Genomic DNA, 14,178 nt, shown 5'->3' with positions numbered 1-14,178 from the left:
GACCAAGAGCACCCCCTACGGGCTATGCAAAAATCAATGTAGACGCGGGGACGAGACGTAAAAGAGGATCAACAGCTGCGGTGTGCAGGGACAACACCGGAGCTTACCTGGGCAGCTCTGCTTTAGTAGTGGAAGGGCTGGATGATCCGTCAGCTCTTGAAGCAATAGCATGTCGTGAAGGATTGGCGCTAGCAGCGGATCTCCATTTAAACCAGTTCGTCATCGCTTCGGACGCACAGATGGTGGTGAGTGCAATCAACAAGGGCAGCTTAGGCACATTTGGTGCAATTATCAATGAAATAAAACTTCAGTCAGAGTCATTTCAATGTAATTTTGTCTTTGAAGATCGTGCCTCCAATAAGGAAGCATATAGTCTAGCCAAACAATCTCTTCTTCTAGGTCCAAGGCGCCACGTCTGGTATGGTCAACCCCGTGACCTGAGCTGTATCCAACACAATGTGGTGTTTGATGAATAAAGTTTGGCTTACCCTAAAAAAATTGCCTGTCCCCGCTCAAAAATAAAATAAAATTGCCTGTCAAAAAAAAAGTTGAGCATTTGGTAGATCCCCAATTCCCCCGCCGGCCAGCCCGATGGCGCCGCCGCAGCCAGCGCCACCGCCGGGGACGCCGATCTTCCGAACCCCAGACGAGCTCCTCCACGACATCTTCCTCCGTCTCCCCACTGCTGCCGACCTAGCCCGCGCCTCCGCGGCGTGCCCCTCCTTTCGCCGTCTCATCACTGACCACGCCTTCCTCCGTCGCTACCGCGCCCTCCACCCGCCGCCTCTCATCTGCGCCCTCCACCCTCCGTTCGACGACAGCGCCTTCATCCCGGCCCAGCCGCCGCACCCCTCCGCCGTCGCCGCCCGCGCCTTCGCCGGCTTCGACTTCTCCTGCTCCTCCTTCCTCCCCTCCACCGCCAGCCTTACCTGGAGCGCGATTGACTTCTTGGACGGACGCGCCCTCCTCGCCGGCGCCCCAGTCCCACGCAAACGCGGCAGCTCTCATCTGCGCAACCTCCAGTACCGCTATTTTTCGGCCAGGGAGCTCGCCGTGTGCGACCCCGTGCACCGCCGCTACATCCTGCTCCCGCCGTCCCCGGCGACCTGAAAGCGCTGGTCAGTGAACCGGACCTCCTCCATCTGGAGACTTTCCTTGCTCCCGGCGAGGATGAGGAGGACCCGTTATCATTCAGGGTCATGTGCTTGGTGCAATGCAGAACGGATATGGTGCTTCTCGTCTTCTCCTCGTTGGATGGGCAATGGCATTCTCTTGCATTTGATCTGTGGAGTGCTGCGTCTGATCCACTTAAACACCCCAAGGATGGGCTCTCAGATCGTCAGTTCGTCCACGGATGCTTCTGTTGGCATTTCCCCCTCCTGAACAAGTTGGTTCTGCTTGATACACGCACCATGGAGTTCTCTGCTGTCAACCTACCACCTGAACAAGGATGGAGCAGCAATTTTGTCATTGTTGAGGCAGCAGAAGGAATGCTTGGAATGCTCGCTGATGTCTATGACAGGGATAACATATATGACCCATGTTGGCTGACGTATTCCATTCTGAGAAATAACCAATGGCACTTGGAGAAGGTCATCCCGTTGCCGGGAATGCATCATGTTGTTCTGCTTGGTGTAGGCGGGGGATACCTGCTCATAGGAGCCATGTACATCACATCTTCTGGAGGGGAGGTGAAGTTTGGGTTATTTTCGGTGGACGTCAAGACGTTTCAGGTCGAGTTGTTCACTCAGCGTAGCAAAGTCATCTTCTCTGGTCGACTATATGCTGGTTTCCCACCATCATTATGTGCACCAACCATATGAAGTGGTGAGCATGTTATCTGCTTAATTTTATTTAACTTGGTCTCAGTGTTACACAGCAAAGATATATGATTCAGGTATTTATGTCATGAATATTTTCTTTTTCCACTCTGCCTAGTTTGTTAGTTCGCATTACGGTTAATTATTGTTGGAGGGCATTTAGGTGATTATATAATGCCTAACTTATTTGTGCAATTGGAAGCTCAGTTTGATATATTGATTTGTTATCACCATTTTGAGGTTACCGTACTAATAAATCAGAAGCCTCTTTGTTGCTGATATTTTAGTAATCCAGAGCCCCCCTTGCTCTTGAAATTTCTACTATATGAGTTGGTCAAATTCACATAATTTCCTTCATTTTTATGTGTAACCTGTTTATGAGTCGAAATCATCTAACTAGAACAGCTCCATGTTTCTGCTCTGAACAGCAGTTCTAGCAGTTTGTTTTTATGTGATTACAATCCACTACAGATTACTCCATATATCAGTAGTATACAGCAGCCCGAAGGGGAAAAGTTGATTTTCGGTTGTCTGTAGATTTTCTGCTGTTGAACTGCTAAACAGTAAGGAGGAGGTCACATATAGTACAATCATAGGCATAAGGATATTATTGTATTATTACATCTGATCTGCATAAGTAACTTTATTCTTATAGACAAAAGAAAAACAAGACATATAACAACCAAAGAGTTGTATGCATGGATGCTCGACTGAGCTTTTGAATTTGTTTCCCAGGTCAAAAGTGTTGCTGTATCATATCCTTTCTTCATCTACACATTTTCTAGCCTCATTATTGTCTCCTCTGCATCTTCCTCTTCATGCTCCTCGGCTGTCGCACCTGTCATGGGCCTTGTTTCCTTTTTTTTTTTTAAATTGGTTCCTCGAATGCAAACCTCACTGTAGTGCATTCTTATTGTATAAATTCTAGGCTGCTTAACCATATGCACACATAGAAATTTCAACCTGTGGCTTGCTGCCATGTGCTCATCAGTATGTTTGCAAAGTACATTGTTGAAGTCCTTTTCTCTGATTGATAGGTCTTATTTGTATTCATGTATTGCACTGTTGCTGGGCGATGTGATAGGCACCTCGTTGCAAATATCCATTGTCAACTTGCAACACGCAGCGATCCATATATTTGATGCTTGTTATATGTACTTGGTAGCCCTGTATTTCCTATTGACGCCTTTCTACATATAGTAAGTTGATGCTGTTTCATCTATCCGCAGATGCTGATGCCATGTGGAAGAAGAGCTGATTCCTCTGAAAGCGCGTCGTGGTGAAGGAAGAGAAAGGTGTGATGTGTGGATTAGATGCATTGGCTTGTTGGACAATTGGATCTGGAATGTCGAGAGTGAAGCACGGATTGGATGTATTATTTGCTTGTTCAATGCGGACGCCTTGTCGAGCGCTATGATGTGTGCGTGCGAGCGAGCTATCCCTGTGTAAAATCTTTTTAGCCCGGTTACAGCGTTTGAAGCCTGTTCCGATCTCTGAACTGAACTTTAAGGTGCTCACTGTTTATGAACCAATGGATCTCTGAACTTCTTTCTGTTACTGCAGTGTCGATTAGACTTGTTGGAGAATGTGTGTGCCCTGCTTGCTTGGCAGCAGTGACAGTAAGGTCTAGAAGAAAGAAAGATTGTAGAAAGAAACAATGTATTACTGGATGAAATGATTTGTCCTCTTGGTTGGAATCACGCTGGTTTGTTGTGCGGCTTGTTCCCAGTCTGGAGAGAGGGCCATGGTGGCCTAGCCCAGTGGCCAGCGACCGGGACCTGGCCGACGCAGGACACGTTCTCCTCTTTATTACTCCCTCCGTAAAGAAATATAAAAGCGTTTAGATCACTATTTAGTGATCTAAACACTTATATATATTTTTATACAGAAAGTAAAAATCAGCAGGGGCTTCTCCCCCTATTGGTCTTTTTCTTTTTTTTCTGAGAGGGCCATTCTTGTCGTAGGGTATGACCCCGCGTCGGCACATCCCCATCGGGTCGCACTACAACAGAGGAGCTCCTTGGTCCATCACAGTGACCTGTGGTCCCGTTGCACAGCACGTCGGCATCTCGCTTTGCACGCCTCTGACCAACAACGAAATTGATTGTTTAACCCCCTGCTAGAAGAGGAGCTACTATGTGTTGCTTGATTTTTTTTTAATTGAGTTGATGTGTCGCTTGATGTGAGACGGAGCGTGCGCTCACGTCAGGCCGTCGCTATAAATAGGCCAGGCCAGGTAAGTTTCAGGTTAGTTCGCCCTTTCCCTTGTATTTTCCTTTGTTTTTCTCTTTCCAAAATATAATAAATACATATACTCCAAAATCGTGGAATTAACTAAAAACTAAAAAATATGGAGAAATGTTAACGCAATGTAAAAAATAATTCTTAGCTTAATTAAAAAAATCGATAGCATGTAAACAGAAATGTTCGTGTGAATTTCCAATAAAATGTATGTGAATTATAAAAATATTGTTAATCATGTATGTGAAAAAAATTAGATATGAATAAAAAATGTTCTTGATTTATACAAAAAATATACAAATATGTATGAAAAAAGTACACATCAATAACATATGTTTGAAGAAAATGTTAATGATGTATTTATGAAATGTTAAACCTGTATAAAAGATGTTCCTAATGTGTATAAAAATGTACAATCATAATGTATAGAAAATGTTCACCTTTTTCAATAAAAATGTATGTGACATTATAAAATACGGTTAAACATGTATAAACAGTTTGATTTTTTAATACAAAAAAATGTACAAATGCGTATGAAAAATAAGACATAAAAATAATATATTTCAAAAAAATGTTAATCACATATTTAAAAAAGGTTAAACGTGTATAAAAATGCTGCTTATGTATGTAAATAATGTAAAGTGTCTATGAAAAATGTAGATATTAAAACATATATTTGAAAAAAGTATTAATCATGAATTTAAATTTTTTATAAACAATGTTCCTGATATTTACAAAAAATGTATAATGTTTATGAGGAAGATGGATCATCTGTTGAAAAAAAAAATAAAAAAATGAAAAATGAAAACCAAAGAAAATCAGTGAAAAAAGGAAAACTAAATAAAAAAGAAAAATAAAGCTAAACTGAACGAAATGAAATAAAGAACAAACCAGAAAAAAAAATCAAGGAAACCAGACTCAAACAGTGAAAACAAGATAAAGAAAACGACACAGAAAAAACCTGGACCCAAACAGTGGAAAACATGACAAGGAAACCCACATAGAAAGAAAAACCGCAAAAAAAATAACTGGACCCAAACAATGAAAAACCAGACAAAGAAAACCCACACAAAAAGAATAACCGCACAAAACAGCTATAGTGTTGGGCCGGCCCAGCCGTGTCGGGCCTGAGGTGAGGGGGCATACATCTCGCTATAAGTGAATATGGCTCCTGTGCATGATACACATATTCATTACACATCAGCGGACTCGGGTGCAAGCTGATCTTGGGCTTCCTGGCCTGCTCCCGTGGCCATGTTCGCGGCTTGTGAGGGTTGTTGCAGGTGGTGCATGAGATTTTGCTGAATCATGAAGAAATTGTGATCTGACCCAACTTAGGTTGGATGTGGTGACTGGTGAGGGTGATCAATGTTTTATTAGAGCAATCTCCAACTATATCCCAATAATTTGGTGCTTTGATTTTAGGTGTGAAGAGAGAAGGTTGTTGGTCATGAGAAAAGTTTATGATTTTCCGGCAGTCCAATAATCGGTGCCCTAAATTTTTGCCTTCTCTACTCCACAATTGCAAAACATATTCAAATAAACTATGACATGGTAATTAATACTTTGCAACATCACAACACATATAATCAATTTTTTTGAAAATTTCGAACTCAAGTTCAAATCCACAACATTTCTAATTTGTTAAATTTGATCCGAAAACCTCAAGCATTGTGCATCACAAACAGAAACAAAAGTACATAGAACATGAGTTCATAAAGATCTCAAATGTGAGTTCCTCCATTGCCCGAACTAGTGCTTCAATTCTCTACACTGGCACAATTGTTTTCATTGCCACCCATACCACCTCCCATGAATCCTCCCATGCCACCCATCTCTCTTCCCATGAATGCTCCAAAGCCTTCCAACTCTCCCATGAAGTCTCCCACAGGCCTTGCCGCCAACACTTGACCATGACAAAGCTCTAAGTATGCTCTTGCCTTCTCATCGAGAGTATTCGGTCAATGAACATGAGATTTTGCTCATTTTCCATGCTCTTGATTCTTTGTAACGCCCACGATGCGGCTATATCTCCCACGTGTCGAAGCACGACTTAGAGGCATAACCGCATTGTAAGCAATGTCGCAAGTGAGGTAATCTTCACACAACCCATGTAATACATAAGGGAAAGAGATATGTAGTTGGCTTACAATCACCACTTCACACAATTACATGAATAAAGCATTACATCAACCAGATACAATCAAGGTCCGACTACGGAACCAAAATAAAAGAAGACTACCCCAAATGCTACACAGATCCCCGATCGTCCCAACTGGGCTCCACTACTGATCAACGGGAAACGGAACAACACAATGAACACGATCTTCATCAAGCTCCTCTTTGAGCTTGGTTGTGTCACCTGCACGGTATCATCGGCACCTGCAAACTGGTTTTGGAAGTATCTGTTGGGAAACGTGGTAATTTCAAAAAATTTCCTACGCACACGCAAGATCATGGTGATGCATAGCAACGAGAGGGGAGAGTGTTGTCTACGTACCCATGCAGACCGACTACGGAATCGTTGACGCAACATAGAGGAAGTAGTCATACGTCTTCCCGATCCGACCGATCCACGCACCGTTACTCCGGCACCTCCGAGTTCTTAGCACACGTACAGCTCGATGACGCTCCCCGGGCTCCGATCCAGCAAAGCTTCGGGGATGAGTTCCGTCAGCACAACGGCGTGGTGACGATGATGATGTTCTACCGACTCAGGGCTTCGCCTAAGCACTACAACGATATGATCGAGGTGGAATATGGTGGCAGGGGGCACCGCACACGGCTAAGGAACGATCACGTGGATCAACTTGTGTCTCTAGAGGTGCCCCTGCCCCCGTATATAAAGGATCCAAGGGGGAGGGGTTCGGCCGGCCCTATGGTGGCGCAGGAGGAGTCCTACTCCTACCGGGAGTAGGACTCCCCCCCTTTTCCTAGTCCAAGTAGGATTGGTGGAGAAGAGAGGGAAAGAGGGGGGCGCCGCCCCTCCCTCCTAGTCCAATTCGGACCAGGGGGAGAGGGGGCGCGCGGCCTGCCCTGGCAGCCCCTCCCACTTCTCCACTTTAGGCCCATAAGGCCCATTAACCCCCCGAGGGGTTCCGGTAACCCCCCGGTGCTCCGGTTTTATCCGATACTCTTCCGGAACCCTTCCGGTGTCCTAATATAGTCATCCAATATATCAATCTTTATGTCTCGACCATTTCGAGACTCCTCGTCATGTCCGTGATCACATCCGGGACTCCGAACTAACTTCGGTACATCAAAATGCATAAACTCATAATAACTGTCATCGTAACGTTAAGCGTGCGGACCCTACGGTTCGAGAACAATGCAGACATGACTGAGACACATCTCCGGTCAATAACCAATAGCAGGACCTGGATGCCCATATTGGCTCCTACATATTCTACGAAGATCTTTATCGGTCAGACCGCATAACAACATACGTTGTTCCCTTTGTCATCGGTATGTTACTTGCCCGAGATTCGATCGTCGGTATCCAATACCTAGTTCAATCTCATTACCGGCAAGTCTCTTTACTCGTTCTGTAATACATCATCCCGCAACTAACTCATTAGTTGCAATGCTTGCAAGTCTTATGTGATGTGCATTACCGAGAGGGCCCAGAGATACCTCTCCGACAATAGGAGTGACAAATCCTAATCTCGAAATACGCCAACCCAACATCTACCATTGGAGACACCTGTAGAGCTCCTTTATAATCACCCAGTTATGTTGTGACGTTTGGTAGCACACAAAGTGTTCCTCCGGTAAACGGGAGTTGCATAATCTCATAGTCATAGGAACATGTATAAGTCATGAAGAAAGCAATAGCAACATACTAAACGATCGGGTGCTAAGCTAATGGAATGGGTCATGTCAATCAGATCATTCAACTAATGATGTGACCTCATTAATCAAATAACAACTCTTTGTTCATGGTTAGGAAACATAACCATCTTTGATTAACGAGCTAGTTAAGTAGAGGCATACTAGTGACATTCTGTTTGTCTATGTATTCACACATGTATTATGTTTCCGGTTAATACAATTCTAGCATGAATAATAAACATTTATCATGATATAAGGAAATAAATAATAACTTTATTATTGCCTCTAGGGCATATTTCCTTCAGTCTCCCACTTGCACTAGAGTCAATAATCTAGATTACACAGTAATGATTCTAACACCCATGGAGCCTTGGTGCTGATCATGTTTTGCTCGTGGAAGAGGCTTAGTCAACAGGTCTGCAACATTCAGATCCGTATGTATCTTGCAAATCTCTATGTCTCCCACCTGGACTAGATCCCGGATGGAATTGAAGCGTCTCTTGATGTGCTTGGTCCTCTTGTGAAATCTGGATTCCTTTGCCAAGGCAATTGCACCAGTATTGTCACAAAAGATTTTCATTAGACCCTATGCACTAGGTATGACACCTAGATCGGATATGAACTCCTTCATCCAGACTCCTTCGTTCACTGCTTCCGAAGCAGCTATGTACTCCGCTTCACATGTAGATCCCGCTACGACGCTTTGTTTAGAACTGCACCAACTGACAGCTCCACCGTTTAATGTAAACATGTATCCGGTTTGCGATTTAGAATCGTCCGGATCAGTGTCAAAGCTTGCATCAACGTAACCTTTTACGGTGAGCTCTTTGTCACCTCCATATACGAGAAACATATCCTTAGTCCTTTTCAGGTATTTCAGGATGTTCTTGACCGCTGTCCAGTGATCCACTCCTGGATTACTTTGGTACCTCCCTGCTAAACTTATAGCAAGGCACACATCAGGTCTGGTACACAGCATTGCATACATGATAGAGCCTATGGCTGAAGCATAGGGAACATCTTTCATTTTCTCTCTATCTTCTGCAGTTGGTCGGGCATTGAGTCTTACTCAATCTCACACCTTGTAACATAGGCAAGAACCCTTTCTTTGCTTGATCCATTTTGAACTTCTTCAAAATCTTGTCAAGGTATGTGCTTTGTGAAAGTCCAATTAAGCGTCTTGACCTATCTCTATAGATCTTTATGCCTAATATGTAAGCAGCTTCTCCGAGGTCTTTCATAGAAAAACTCTTATTCAAGTATCCCTTTATGCTATCCAGAAATTCTATATCATTTCCAATCAGTAATATGTCATCCACATATAATATCAGAAATGCTACAGAGCTCCCACTCACTTTCTTGTAAATACAGGCTTCTCCAAAAGTCTGTATAAAACCAAATGCTTTGATCACACTATCAAAGCGTTTATTCCAACTCCGAGAGGCTTGCACCAGTCCATAAATGGATCGCTGGAGCTTGCACACTTTGTTAGCTCCCTTTGGATCGACAAAACCTTCCGGTTGCATCATATACAACTCTTCTTCCAGAAATCCATTCAGGAATGCAGTTTTGACTTCCATCTACCAAATTTCATAATCACAAAATGCGGCAATTGCTAACATGATTCGGACAGACTTAAGCATCGCTACGGGTGAGAAGGTCTCATCGTAGTCAACCCCTTGAACTTGTCGAAAACCTTTTGCGACAAGTCGAGCTTTGTAGACAGTAATATTACCATCAGCGTCAGTCTTCTTCTTGAAGATCCATTTATTTTCAATTGCTTGCCGATCATCGGGCAAGTCAACCAAAGTCCATACTTTGTTCTCATACATGGATCCCATCTGAGATTTCATGGCTTCAAGCCATTTTGCGGAATCTGGGCTCACCATCGCTTCTTCATAGTTCGTAGGTTCATCATGATCTAGTAGCATGGATTCCAGAACAGGATTACCGTACCACTCTGGTGCGGATCTCACTCTGGTTGATCTACGAGGTTCAGTAGTATCTTGATCTAAAGTTTCATGATCATCATCATTAGCTTCCTCACTTATTGGTGTAGGTGTTGCAGAAACAGTTTTCTGCGATGTACTACTTTCCAATAAGGGAGTAGGTACAGTTACCTCGTCAAGTTCTACTTTCCTCCCACTCACTTCTTTCGAGAGAAACTCCTTCTCTAGAAAGTTTCCGAATTTAGCAACAAAAGTCTTGCCTTCGGATCTGTGATAGAAGGTGTATCCAATAGTTTCCTTTGGATATCCTATGAAGACACACTTCTCCGATTTGGGTTCGAGCTTATCAGGTTGAAGCTTTTTCACATAAGCATCGCAGCCCCAAACTTTCAGAAACGACAACTTTGGTTTCTTGCCAAACCACAGTTCATAAGGCGTCGTCTCAACGGACTTTGATGGTGCCCTATTTAACGTGAATGCGGCCGTCTCTAGAGCGTATCCCCAAAATGATAGCGGTAAATCAGTAAGAGACATCATAGATCGCACCATATCTAGTAAAGTACGATTACGACGTTCGGACACACCATTACGCTGTGGTGTTCCAGGTGGCGTGAGTTGCGAAACTATTCCATAATTTTTCAAATGTACACCAAACTCGTAACTCAAATATTCTCCTCCACGATCAGATCGTAGAAACTTTATTTTCTTGTTACGATGATTTTCCACTTCACTCTGAAATTCTTTGAACTTTTCAAATGTTTTAGACTTATGTTTCATTAAGTAGATATACCCATATCTGCTTAAATCATCTGTGAAGGTGAGAAAATAACGATATCCGCCATGAGCCTCAATATTCATGGACCACATACATCTGTATGTATGATTTCCAACAAATCTGTTGCTCTCTCCATAGTACCGGAGAACGGCGTTTTAGTCATCTTGCCCATGAGGCACGGTTCGCAAGTACCAAGTGATTCATAATCAAGTGGTTCCAAAAGTCCATCAGTATGGAGTTTCTTCATGCGCTTTATACCGATATGACCTAAACGGCAGTGCCACAAATAAGTTGCACTATCATTATCAACTCTGCATCTTTTGGCTTCAACATTATGAATATGTGTGTTACTACTATCGAGATTCATCAAAAATAGACCACTCTTCAAAGGTGCATGACCATAAAAGATATTACTCATATAAATAGAACAACCATTATTCTCTGATTTAAATGAATAACCGTCTCGCATCAAACAAGATCCAGATATAATGTTCATGCTCAACGCTGGCACCAAATAACAATTATTTAGGTCTAATATTAATCCCGAAGGTAGATGTAGAGGTAGCGTGCCGACCGCGATCACATCGACTTTGGAACCGTTTCCCACGCGCATCGTCACCTCGTCCTTCGCCAGTGTTCGCTTAATCCGTAGTCCCTGTTTCGAGTTGCAAATATTAGCAACAGAACCAGTATCAAATACCCAGGTGCTACTGCGAGCTCTAGTAAGGTACACATCAATAACATGTATATCACATATACCTTTGTTCACCTTGCCATCCTTCTTATCGCCAAATACTTGGGGCAGTTCCGCTTCCAGTGACTAGTCCCTTTGCAGTAGAAGCACTTAGTCTCAGGCTTAGGACCAGACTTGGGCTTCTTCACTTGAGCAGCAACTTGCTTGCCGTTCTTCTTGAAGTTCCCCTTCTTCCCTTTGCCCTTTTCTTGAAACTAGTGATCTTGTCAACCATCAACACTTGATGCTCTTTCTTGATTTCTACCTTCATTGATTTCATCATCATGAAAAGCTCGGGATTCGTTTCCGTTATTCCTTGCATATCATAGTTCATCACGAAGTTCTACTAACTTGGTGATGGTGACTAGAGAATTCTGTCAATCACTATCTTATCTGGAAGATTAACTCCCACTTGATTCAAGCGATTGTAGTACCCAGACAATCTGAGCACATGCTCACTAGTTGAGCAATTCTCCTCCATCTTTTAGCTATAGAACTTGTTGGAGACTTCATATCTCTCAACTCTGGTATTTGCTTGAAACTTCAGCTCCTGGAACATCTCATATGGTCCATGACGTTCAAAACGTCTTTGAAGTCCCGATTCTAAGCTGTTAAGCATGGTGCACTAAACTATCAAGTAGTCATCATATTGAGCTAGCCAAACGTTCATAACGTCTGCATCTGCTCCTGCAATAGGCCCGTCACCTAGTGGTGCATCAAGGACATAATTCTTCTGTGCAGCAATGAGGATAAACCTCAGATCACGGATCCAATCCGCATCATTGCTACTAACATCTTTCAACACAATTTTTCTCTAGGAACATATCAAAATAAACATATGAAAGCAATAACGCGAGCTATTGATCTACAACATAATTTGCAAAATACTACCAGGACTAAGTTCATGATAAATTTAGGTTCAATTAATCATATTACTAAAGAACTCCGACTTAGATAGACATCTCTCTAATCCTCTAAGTGATTACGTGATCCAAATCAACTAAACCATGTCCGATCATCACGTGAGATGGAGTTGTTTTCAATGGTGAACATCGCTATGTGATCATATCTACTATATGATTCACGCTCGACCTTTCGGTCTCCGTGTTCTGAGGCCATATCTGTATATGCTTGGCTCATCAAGTATAACCTGAGTATTCTGCGTGTGCAACTGTTTTGCACCCGTTGTATTTGAACGTAGAGCCTATCACACCCGATCATCACGTGGTGTCTCAGCACGAAGAACTTTCGCAATGGTGCATACTCAGGGAGAACACTTCTTGATAATTTAGTGAGAGATCATCTTATAATGCTACCGTCAATCAAAGAAAGATAAGATGCATAAAAGATAAACATCACATGCAATCAATATAAGTGATATGATATGGCCATCATCATCTTGTGCCTGTGATCTCCATCTACGAAGCACCGTCATGATCACCATCGTCACCGGCGCGACACCTGGATCTCCATCGTAGCATCGTTGTCGTCTCACCGATCTTATGCTTCCACGACTATCACTACCGCTTAGCAATAAAGTAAAGCATTACATCGCGATTGCATTGCATACAATAAAGCGACAACCATATGGCTCCTGCTAGTTGCCGATAACTCGGTTACAAAACATGATCATCTCATACAATAAAATTTAGCATCATGTCTTGGCCATATCACATCACAACATGCCCTGCAAAAACAAGTTAGACGTCCTCTACTTTGTTGTTGCAAGTTTTACGTGGCTGCTATGGGCTTAAGTAAGAACCAATCTCACCTACGCATCAAAACCACAACGATAGTTTGTCAATTTGACTCCGTTTTAACCTTCGCAAGGACCGGGCGTAGCCACACTTGGTTCAACTAAAGTTGGAGAGACTGTCGCCCGCAAGCCACCTATGTGCAAAGCACGTCGGGAGAACCGGTCTCGCGTAAGCGTACGCGTAATGTCGGTCCGGGTCGTCTCGTCCAACAATACCGCCGAACCAAAGTATGACATGCTGGTAGGCAGTATGACTTATATCGCTCACAACTCACTTGTGTTCTACTCGTGCATATAACATCAAACCATAAAACCTAGGCTCTGATACCACTGTTGGGGAACGCAGTAATTTCAAAAATTTTCCTACGCACACGCAAGATCATGGTGATGCATAGCAACGAGAGGGGAGAGTATGATCTACGTACCCTTGTAGATCACAACGGAAGCGTTGACACAACGTAGAGGAAGTATTCGTACGTCTTCTTCCCGATCCGACCGATCCAAGCACCGTTACTCCGGCACCTCCGAGTTCTTAGCACACGTACAGCTCGATGACGCTCCCCGGGCTCTGATCCAGCAAAGCTTCGGGGATGAGTTCCGTCAGCACAACGGCATGGTGACGATGATGATGTTCCACCGACGCAGGGCTTCGCCTAAGCACTACAACGATATGACCGAGGTGGAATATGGTGGCAGGGGGCACCGCACACGGCTAAGGAACGATCACGTGGATCAACTTGTGTGTCTAGAGGTGCCCCCTGCCCGTATATAAAGGATCCAAGGGGAGGGGTTCGGCCGGCCCTATGGTGGCGCAGGAGGAGTCCTACTCCTACCGGGAGTAGGACTCCCCCCCCCTTTCCTAGTCCAATAGGATTGGTGGAGAAGAGAGGGAAATAGGGGGGCGCCGCCCCTCCCTCCTTGTCCAATTCGGACTAGGGGGAGAGGGGGCGCGCGGCCTGCCATGGCAGCCCCTTTCTCTTCTCCACATCTGGCCCATAAGGCCCATAACCCCCGGGGGTCGTAACCCCGTGCTCCGGTTTTATCCGAAACTTCTCCGGAACCCTTCCGGTATC

The 14,178-nt window shown here is 43.9% G+C and overlaps 1 pseudogene; it reads left to right on the top strand.

Annotated features, from left to right (window-relative positions):
- Positions 1–522: 522 nt before the first annotated feature.
- On the top strand, positions 523–3,517 carry LOC125546226 (annotated as a pseudogene).
- Positions 3,518–14,178: the final 10,661 nt, after the last annotated feature.

Source organism: Triticum urartu, chromosome 3, assembly GCF_003073215.2.
Source record: "Triticum urartu cultivar G1812 chromosome 3, Tu2.1, whole genome shotgun sequence".
Lineage (NCBI taxonomy): Eukaryota > Viridiplantae > Streptophyta > Magnoliopsida > Poales > Poaceae > Triticum > Triticum urartu.
Note: the sequence above shows the minus strand (reverse complement) of the source record. Positions and strands in the feature narration are given on the sequence as shown.